The sequence below is a fragment of the Phalangium opilio genome, unplaced genomic scaffold (assembly GCF_054372755.1).
Source record: "Phalangium opilio isolate 3A_F unplaced genomic scaffold, DU_Popi_V2 ptg001706l_1, whole genome shotgun sequence".
Taxonomy (NCBI): Eukaryota; Metazoa; Arthropoda; class Arachnida; order Opiliones; family Phalangiidae; genus Phalangium; species Phalangium opilio.
The window spans coordinates 121,624-130,000 of NW_028324262.1; the positions used below are offsets into that span (position 1 = coordinate 121,624).

At 34.7% G+C, this 8,377-nt stretch overlaps 1 long non-coding RNA gene and 1 other non-coding gene across 9 annotated transcripts in view; one reads left to right on the forward strand and one right to left on the reverse strand.

The window, feature by feature from the left end:
• Positions 1-428: 428 nt before the first annotated feature.
• Positions 429-6,625, reverse strand: LOC149582342 (uncharacterized). 8 transcript variants are annotated; one of them, XR_016380619.1, is made up of 4 exons: positions 6,271-6,552; positions 6,108-6,216; positions 3,149-6,019; positions 429-710 (listed from the first exon to the last, which is right to left on the reverse strand). It is a non-coding gene; the product is annotated as an uncharacterized LOC149582342 (long non-coding RNA). The 8 variants fall into 8 exon arrangements; XR_016380621.1 differs by lacking the exon at positions 429-710 and having other exon boundaries at positions 3,458-6,019; positions 6,108-6,180; positions 6,271-6,356; positions 6,491-6,625; XR_016380618.1 differs by lacking the exon at positions 429-710 and having other exon boundaries at positions 3,458-6,019; positions 6,271-6,356; positions 6,491-6,625.
• A 1,729-nt stretch (positions 6,626-8,354) lies between these two features.
• Positions 8,355-8,377, forward strand: part of LOC149582343 (small subunit ribosomal RNA) — a 1,811-nt gene continuing 1,788 nt past the window's right edge. Inside the window, exon 1 of the ribosomal RNA XR_016380638.1 lies at positions 8,355-8,377. This exon is cut by the window's right edge and continues 1,788 nt beyond it. This is a non-coding gene — a ribosomal RNA (small subunit ribosomal RNA).

Consider the following 8,377-nt stretch of genomic DNA (forward strand, 5'->3'; position numbering starts at 1 on the left):
TTCTTGAAAAAGCGTAGATATGTAATTTTTGAAATTAATTTAGAGGGAATAGATCGATTAACAGTAAAAATAAGTTGATTGAATTAAATATTGATTAAGGATTAAAGGAATAAAAGTAATTTAAAAAGAAATTGCAATATCTGAAACTTCAGTCAACTGATAAACCTCAGACATATCGTTTGTTTTTTCGGCCTTGGTCCAAACCAAGACGTTTTTTTATAATATCTGTCCCTTCAGTCTTAATGTAATTAAAATTTGAATAATTTCATGTTTTTTGTACCGACATACATTTGGGGTTGATCTATTTCTAATAGCTTAAAGAAGTACTTAAGTATAGTTAATTATATGAACTCATATCCAATAACATAGTTTTCGAAAAGCATATAATGTTGTACTTTATATATGAAGTTAGTTCAAAAATGACAGTATTTGAAATGTAGAATAAATTTTTTTATTTGTTGTGTACACTCTAAACATATATCAATGAGAATTTTTGAGGAAATGCATCATGAGTAGAAGAGCTTGAAGACGATGTCTATATAAGCATATTGTGTTGTACTTTATTTATGAAAAGTTTAAAAACGACGGTATTTGAAATATGGAAGAAAAATATTTGTTTCGTACACTGTATACATATACAGTGTTGTCGAGATCAGACCAACAGCTTCCTTTATGTACAACCCCCAATACTGCCAACGGGTGATGTCGTGCTAAATTATACAGGGTGTAAATAAATGTTTAGAATTCATGTTTTATTGTATTTAAGTGACAACGAGTGGCAAGATACACAAAGAATACAGGAGAATATGCGTGAATGCAACAAAATATTTTAAAGCACAGTCCTACGATTAGTCTTAGAACCTGGGCCTCAAATTGCAACCTCTAAACTGTTTAGTAAACAACTCAACGTAAATATTCGAAGTGTCTACCATTGTGGTTGAGGCACTCTTCCAGATGACTGTCCGTGTCTTGCATTACATTTGCAACCACTAAACTCATGACGCATGGCAAGACTAATGGTATTGCCGTCTTAGGTACTTCTCGTCCGTTAAGGCTTGATGTAGGGGGATATGATTATGCCTGTAGTAATGCCCTTGTAAACTGGCACGAACAGTAGAATGGCTTAGTGCAACTTCTTGTTCCACCGCTCTACTACAAGCATGAGATTGGCTTCAAAACTTTCTACGATGTCAAAGTCTGTATCCTCATTACAGACTATACAGTCTCTTCTACGTTCACGATCTTGCACTATCGAAATGACGAAAGTCCTCGCACCCAAATGTCGGTGTGGAGACCGTTCGGCATAAAGCACTACCTTTAGTTGAACCAGAGAGAATTTTACACATGTGTAAAATTCTCTATGGTTGAATGTTACCGCGACCTTCACCCAAAATAAACTTGCTGCCCAATTTTTCCTGGTTAGAATAAGTTGGCATTTTGCTAGGAAACGAGACCAACTACTGTAATTCTACTACTTAGCGACACTGAAAGCCCCTTTATATCTAAAAAGACCGGAAGTTCCTCAAAGTTGAGTTTTCAAAGATTGTCAGCTTGAGCAGCAGGTCATAGTATGTATAGTGGTGAAGGTCGCTTTAACATTCGACACGTGACACCACGGTATGTTTGGTCCTCCAATGTCCTGACCCTATAGGTCCAAACAATTACCATCCAGTTTTTCGGCTCAGCGTTGCGGTATTGCCGGTCCCATTTGAAATACAATTTCTGTAGTGTTACAATTTTAACAATACGCCTGTTAAAAAGGCACAAATACCGAAAAAAGAAACCATTGTAATAAAGGTCGGCCCCCTAACCTTAAACTATGAACAAAATAAAGAAAACATAAAGGTTTCTTTGGGAATGACTTTGAAGCAGAAGGTCCGAGTTGTCTGAGGAACCGAGAAAAAAGGCCGTAGTGAAAACTAATCGTCGTTACGTAGCAGTTAGGACCGAATTTAATTAGTTAGTCTCGTCTTTTAGCAAAATGCCAGTGTATTCAAACCAGGGAAAATTGAACATGATGTTTACGAGGATTACCCAAAACGGCAAAACCTTTGCGTGAACTAATTGAAGCCGATCCATTATTTTTAGAAAGGTACTGTTCTCTGACGAGGCTATTTAAGGATGGTACCTTAAACCTTCATAACGTGCATTTTTGGGAGGGCATTCTTGGAAACCAAATTATCGGACCCTTTTTCTTGATAAGAAAATCTCTGAAGGCATTTACTTGGACTTCCTGCGTCATGAGTTCGTTGCTTGTAAAGTAATTGAAAGACATGGACAGATGAAGAGTGCCTGCACCACAATGGTAATCACATTGAACATTTACGTTGACGTTGATGTGTACCAAACGGATTCGATTAGAGGCTGTAATTTGAGGCCCAAATTCCAAGACTTATCGTAAGACTGTGCTTTAAAATTTTCTGTTGCTCCCCCCACTTGACTGGTATGCTAGGTGGTATTTCAGTAGAAGAAAATTTATTGAATTAGGGATAGCGAGAGATGGCTAGTGATATGGCTTAGTTATGGGCTAGACGCCCTTGTTTTATTGGCAACATTATTACATTGAATGTTGCCAGATTAAATTGTTGCTGGTGATTTGGCGAACTATGCTAATGATATATTAAAATTTAAATGGAAAAGTTTCATTTTGACACATTCCTTACCCTAAAATTTTGTGTTTGGAGCCTATTAATGCATTATAGTGATAATGTAATTAATTTTAGTGTTAAATAGGAAAACATTTAGGCTGAAAGAACAACTGGCGTAGTTTAATCTTATTTTGTTATTTCAGTTAAGGGTTATCTATAGTTACCCAAAAAAAACCTGTTGTTTTCGATTAATTTTAATTAAATATGATCATTAAGTTGAAATTAACGGCTTATCTTCTTTTACTAGTGTTATTTCAGTTTATTATACGAGTTTGAACAAGAAATTCTGCAAACTTTAGAGGAGTGACTGTTTGACTCTTGCAGAACAATCACTACTTTGCCCCAAAACTTTTAAATATCACGCCTTTTCAATGGCTCTCTTTTCAAAATGGGGAAAAAAGCTTTTAAATGACAATTTAATTAATCGTAAGAATTAAACAGGAAAATGGAGGCTGGGTGAAAGATTTGTTAGTTTAATTATAAGGTATCCATGAATTTACCCAAAACACGAATCTTTCACATTCTGGGAGCACTGCCGTGCTCCCAGCCAAGTCGAGCACTGACATCCTTTTCTCGAAGCAACTCGTGGCACTTTTAAGCCCACTGTAACTTCGTGATGGGTATAGGTGAAAGTCTGAAATTTTGCTTGCCGCGAGGACTGTCAATCCTAGCTATTGTTTCCAAATTTCAAGTTCCTACCCTATATGCTTTTCGAAATATCGCAGGTGAAATCTACCTTATTTTGTCACTCACTCACTCACCGATCATCAAAATTCTAAGGTACTTCTAGAGGAGATAGAAACTTAAAATTCAGGATTTAGTTTTCATTTATTTTATAAAGCACAGAAAAATTAAAACATCCCGAATTTTTTATAAAATTGTTCTTTAGTTCTTTATTTTAAAACTAGATGGCGCTGCCGTCTTTTCAACAGAAATAGTGTGTGTTCTTGATGAAAGGACGTAATGGTCCAAAGTTAACCGAAAGTTAAATATATATTAAAGCTAATAGGAGTAGTAGTTTAATAGAAATGTGTCGTAACTGATGCTACATTCTTTTATTAGGATATCGCGTACAATCTTTATTGCATATTCTCTGCGGGTCGAAAGGGGTAATTCAGCGTAAATATGGACAAACGTTAGCGATTATATTGGCAAACGAAGTACCACGAGAGGGTCTTGTTTTAATATAACTACCGAAGTATAACGAGAGGGTCTACAAAAAGAAGTGAGATCCTAAGAAAAACATTAACATGTACAAAAATGGGCCAAGCCTCGCTTCGTGCCCTCTCCGCCGTAAAAGTTCTGAAATCCCATGTAGAGCCAAGTCTGCCTTTTGGTCTCATTCAATCGCCAATTGAACAATTATGTTATAAATTAAGTACTTTTCCTAATTAATAACCAATATTCTTTGACTCTATCATTATTATACATCTTTGTTCGTATCAAAAATATCGTGACTTGGCAAGCGCAGGTGTACATAAGGTTATGCATAACTCGCCTTATAAACTTGTAAATAGGGTTATGCATAACTCACCATATAATTTGTACATAGGGTTGTGCATGACTCATCTTATAAACTTGTACATATCCCCTCGACCATAAACGATTTAGTGAATATCCCTTCGACTTCCTTTTAATATTACTTACTTGCGATTGCCAAGTCACGATATTTTTGATACGAACAAAGATGTATAATAATGATAGAGTCAAAGAAGATTGGTTATTAATTAGGAAAAGGACTTAATTTATAACATAATTGTTCAATTGGCGATTGAATGAGAACAAAAGGCAGACTTGGCTCTACATGGGATCTCAGAACTTTTTAGGGCGGAGAGGGCACGAAGCGAGGCTTGGCCCATTTTTGTACATGTTAATGTTTTTCTTAGGTTAATTATACTTGATTGAGTTTAATTTAACGGCTTATCTTGTTTATCTTGTGTGGATTTATTTTATAATAAAAGTTTCAATAAAATATTAACTTAAATTGCAATTACCCTAAAATTTTAATGTATGCGCTTTTGATGTATTTTAATGATCATTTAGATTAATTTGAAAGTGAAATAGGAAACTACTGTGGCTGTACGAAAAACTTGTGATGTTTTAATCTTAATTTGAGCGTGGTTCGTGAGAGTGGATTAAGCTTAAAATTTATTTGAATTTTTTACCCTATTTGCAATGTTTAGTGCAGTTTAATATTTTTGCCATATATTCATCATTATGGTACCCTAAACTTTTGGGTAGTTTAAACAGTTTATTTAAAAGTTATTTGAGCTTTTATCCAAAAATGTATATTTTGGTTTAATTTCACGTTAATTATATTTAATTGAGTTAAAATTAACGTAGGATTGTGTTTTGGCAGTGTACATTTAGGCTATAAAATGAGTTTAAATGTATACTTCACCTTAGTTGCAATTTTTAGTGGAGTTTTCGATTCTTATTTTACCCTAAACTTTTGAATTTCGCGCCTATTAAGGTGCTTTCGAGATAATTTAAATTAGCTTAAGTGTGAAAGAGAAAACATGGGGCTTTACCAACGGCTTGGTTAGATACAATCTTAATCAAGGACATCATTTAAGAGTTATCTGAGTTTTCATCCAAAAAAAATGTACATTCGGGGTTTAATTTCACGTTAATTACACTTAATTACGTTGAAATTAACTTGTCGTCAGTGCTCATTAAGCTTATAAAATGACTTTTAATAAATAATTCACCTTAACTCTAATGTTTAGAGGAGTTTTTGATTATTTCCAACACATTGCGTTAAATTTTTATCATATCCTGTGCTAGGTTTGTGGTAAAGATTATCTATACAATATGTTAATGAATGATGTTATTCTATAGTTTAGCTTGAATACCAGTAATTAAATCAAATACCTATACAATTCATAGCAATTTAAACCAATAAACAAACGGCAACGTGGACTGTGGAAATAGCAAACAACGTAACCCTCCGTTTCTAACGTGGTTACGTTGAGAGAATCTGTGATGTAAACATGAAAATTATTTGACTAATTAAATTATATAACGACACTGTCCTCCTGGATTAACCAGCACCACTGTTACTTATGAATTAAACAATCCACTGTTGGTAACAAATAGTTTATAAAATGATAACGTAACATCACAGTATAACTGATTCAATAGGACCAAAATTGTTTTAACGAATAATCTGGTCCTCTACATTGGTTTAGTTTTAAGGAATTATATCACACACCTTCACAATTAGTAGCATTTTAGTGAGATTAACAAATAATGAAACCGCGTATACCTGTCCTCAAATGAGAATGTTGAGTGAACTGCGCTAACCAGTAACCTATACACCACTCTTTTAACTGCCGTAGGAAAACACATTGAACATTTTGTGATCTTTCCTGTAATATTTTGAAGTTGAATTCATCACAGGGTGAAAACACTACCGTTGATTTCTAAACCATTAACAAATAATGAAACCCAGTATACCTCATACGTAACTCTCCGTTTCCAACGTGGTTACGTTGAGAGAATCTGTGCTGATGTAAACATGGAAATTCCTCTACATTGGTTTAGTTTAAGGAAATATATCACACACCTTCACAATTAGTAGCATTTTAGTGAGATTAACAAATAATGAAACCCTGTATACCTCAGTCCTCATATATTTGTTTGTAGCAGGAAACGAAGCAGACTGCGTATTTTTGGAATACAGAGCTGGAAATGAGCTTTTTTTATCTTGAAAGGGGAAAGACTATATAAATACTATATTACATAGACAAACTAAAATACAACTTAAGCCTTGGCCGTAAAGAACGTTCAAAAACTTACTTTAAATGATATAAAAACCTCTGGTAACTGTAATTATTTACCTGAATTACTTTTCTAGACGAAAATTCGACCTGATAACGACCTATTTCTTATTAAGGGTGCTACAGTTAATTAGAAAATACATATAAAGGTGCTCAAGCTCGGATGAAATAGTAAAGTAATCTGTCAGCGTCTACTGCTAGATAGTCTGACTCAAAAGTAATTTTGACGTACTTTCAGAATTAACTAAAATTAACATACTTAGAGTTAATTGATTTAAATTAAACTAGCCGATAGCACACCTTGAATACATAATTGTTAAATTAAGAGTATTCCGAAAAGTAACTTCGCTCTAGTTTTTCAGTTAGAGGTGGCTAAATATCACGAAAAACCCCATGTTAATCTCCATAGGAAAAATGGTAAAAGCATGTGAATTTTGCTTTAACGTTACAAAAGAGTATCAAGTCATATCTACAAGGGCCTACCGGCCCTGTAGAATATGTACGTATGTATGCATGTATTTATTTATGTATGTATGTATGTATGCATGCATGCATTTATGTATTTAATATTTATTTATTTATTTATTTTTTTATTTAATTATTTATTTATTTATTTATTTATTTATTCATTCATTTATATATTTATTTCCTTCCTTCCTTTTAGCAGGAATCCCGTTACCTTCCTTCCTTCCTTCCTTCCTTCCTTCCTTCCTTCCTTCCTTCCTTCATTCATTCATTCATTCATTCATTCATTCATTCATTCATTATTTCAACCATTCATTCATTCATTATTTCAACCATTCAACCATTCATTCATTCAACCATTTACTTACTTACTTACTTACTTACTTATTTAATTATTTATTTATTTATTTATTTGTTTATATTTAAATTAAATATATTTATTTATTTAGGTAACCCAAAACTTTGATGAATCAAGCTACGTGAACGCAGAAATACTTCTTGAACACTAGCATAACTTAAAGCAATGTAACTTTTATTCTCTAACTGAAACTAGCATATCTATTTATTTTAGTTTTCGTGGATGATATGCCCGGGACTCGGAATAGGGCGTAAATTAAGAATAATGCGGTTATGTGAGTAAGCCGTCTTACACTTCATTTCCTCACCATAAAACACTGTCAATGAAAGTTTAACTTCATTCCGTTAACTTATATTAACCCCGCATTCCATTAGCATCCCACCTACTCCCTACCACCAACACACCCTCTCTCCTTCTTCCCTTCGCATATTGAAAAAAGAGTGTGAATTAAATTTTTTCATCGTTAGTGAGTTCAAGTTTTTAACGGGCTTCGGGAAACATGCATGTTAAAAATTTTAAAATTCCCGAACTGGTAAGTTTTCCCTAATACTTATGTTCCACACTACTATTGTGGAGCGTGTTCGTTTTGTGTTTCAATTTAAATCATCAATTGATGCAAATTGTCTCTACAATTTCAAGCATCAATTTGTGATAATTGAAAGGCAAAGAAAAACGTCACGTGTCCCGTTGCTTCTGGCGGGTACGAAAGTCTAGCCGACTTTCGGCCGTCGATCGAAGCGATAATTTTATCAGCTAGTCCCAGATCGTCCTCGTAACGGAGGTGCGACGTTGGTGGGCCAACTGGTAATAATTGCTATTCGATGGTGAGTTTGTCTCGTAAAGGGCAATAATCCAAGTACCTCAGCGTTCACGCTCGAACACGGCGATTGAAATATATCGCCTCGGGTGAATGAATCGAGAAACAGAAGCGAAGAAAACCGTTCCCGAGAGGGTTCGGCTTCTCGTTTTTAACGTCGATAAAGTTGGAGCCGTCCGCTTCAAGCGGCGGTTCTACGACGCCTTTAACCCGGCTCGACGGTCCTTAATCGGGCCGGTCGTAGCCCGGGACTGGCGTCAACTGACGGCAACGTTATTCGTTGTTACCTGGTTGATCCTGCCAGTAG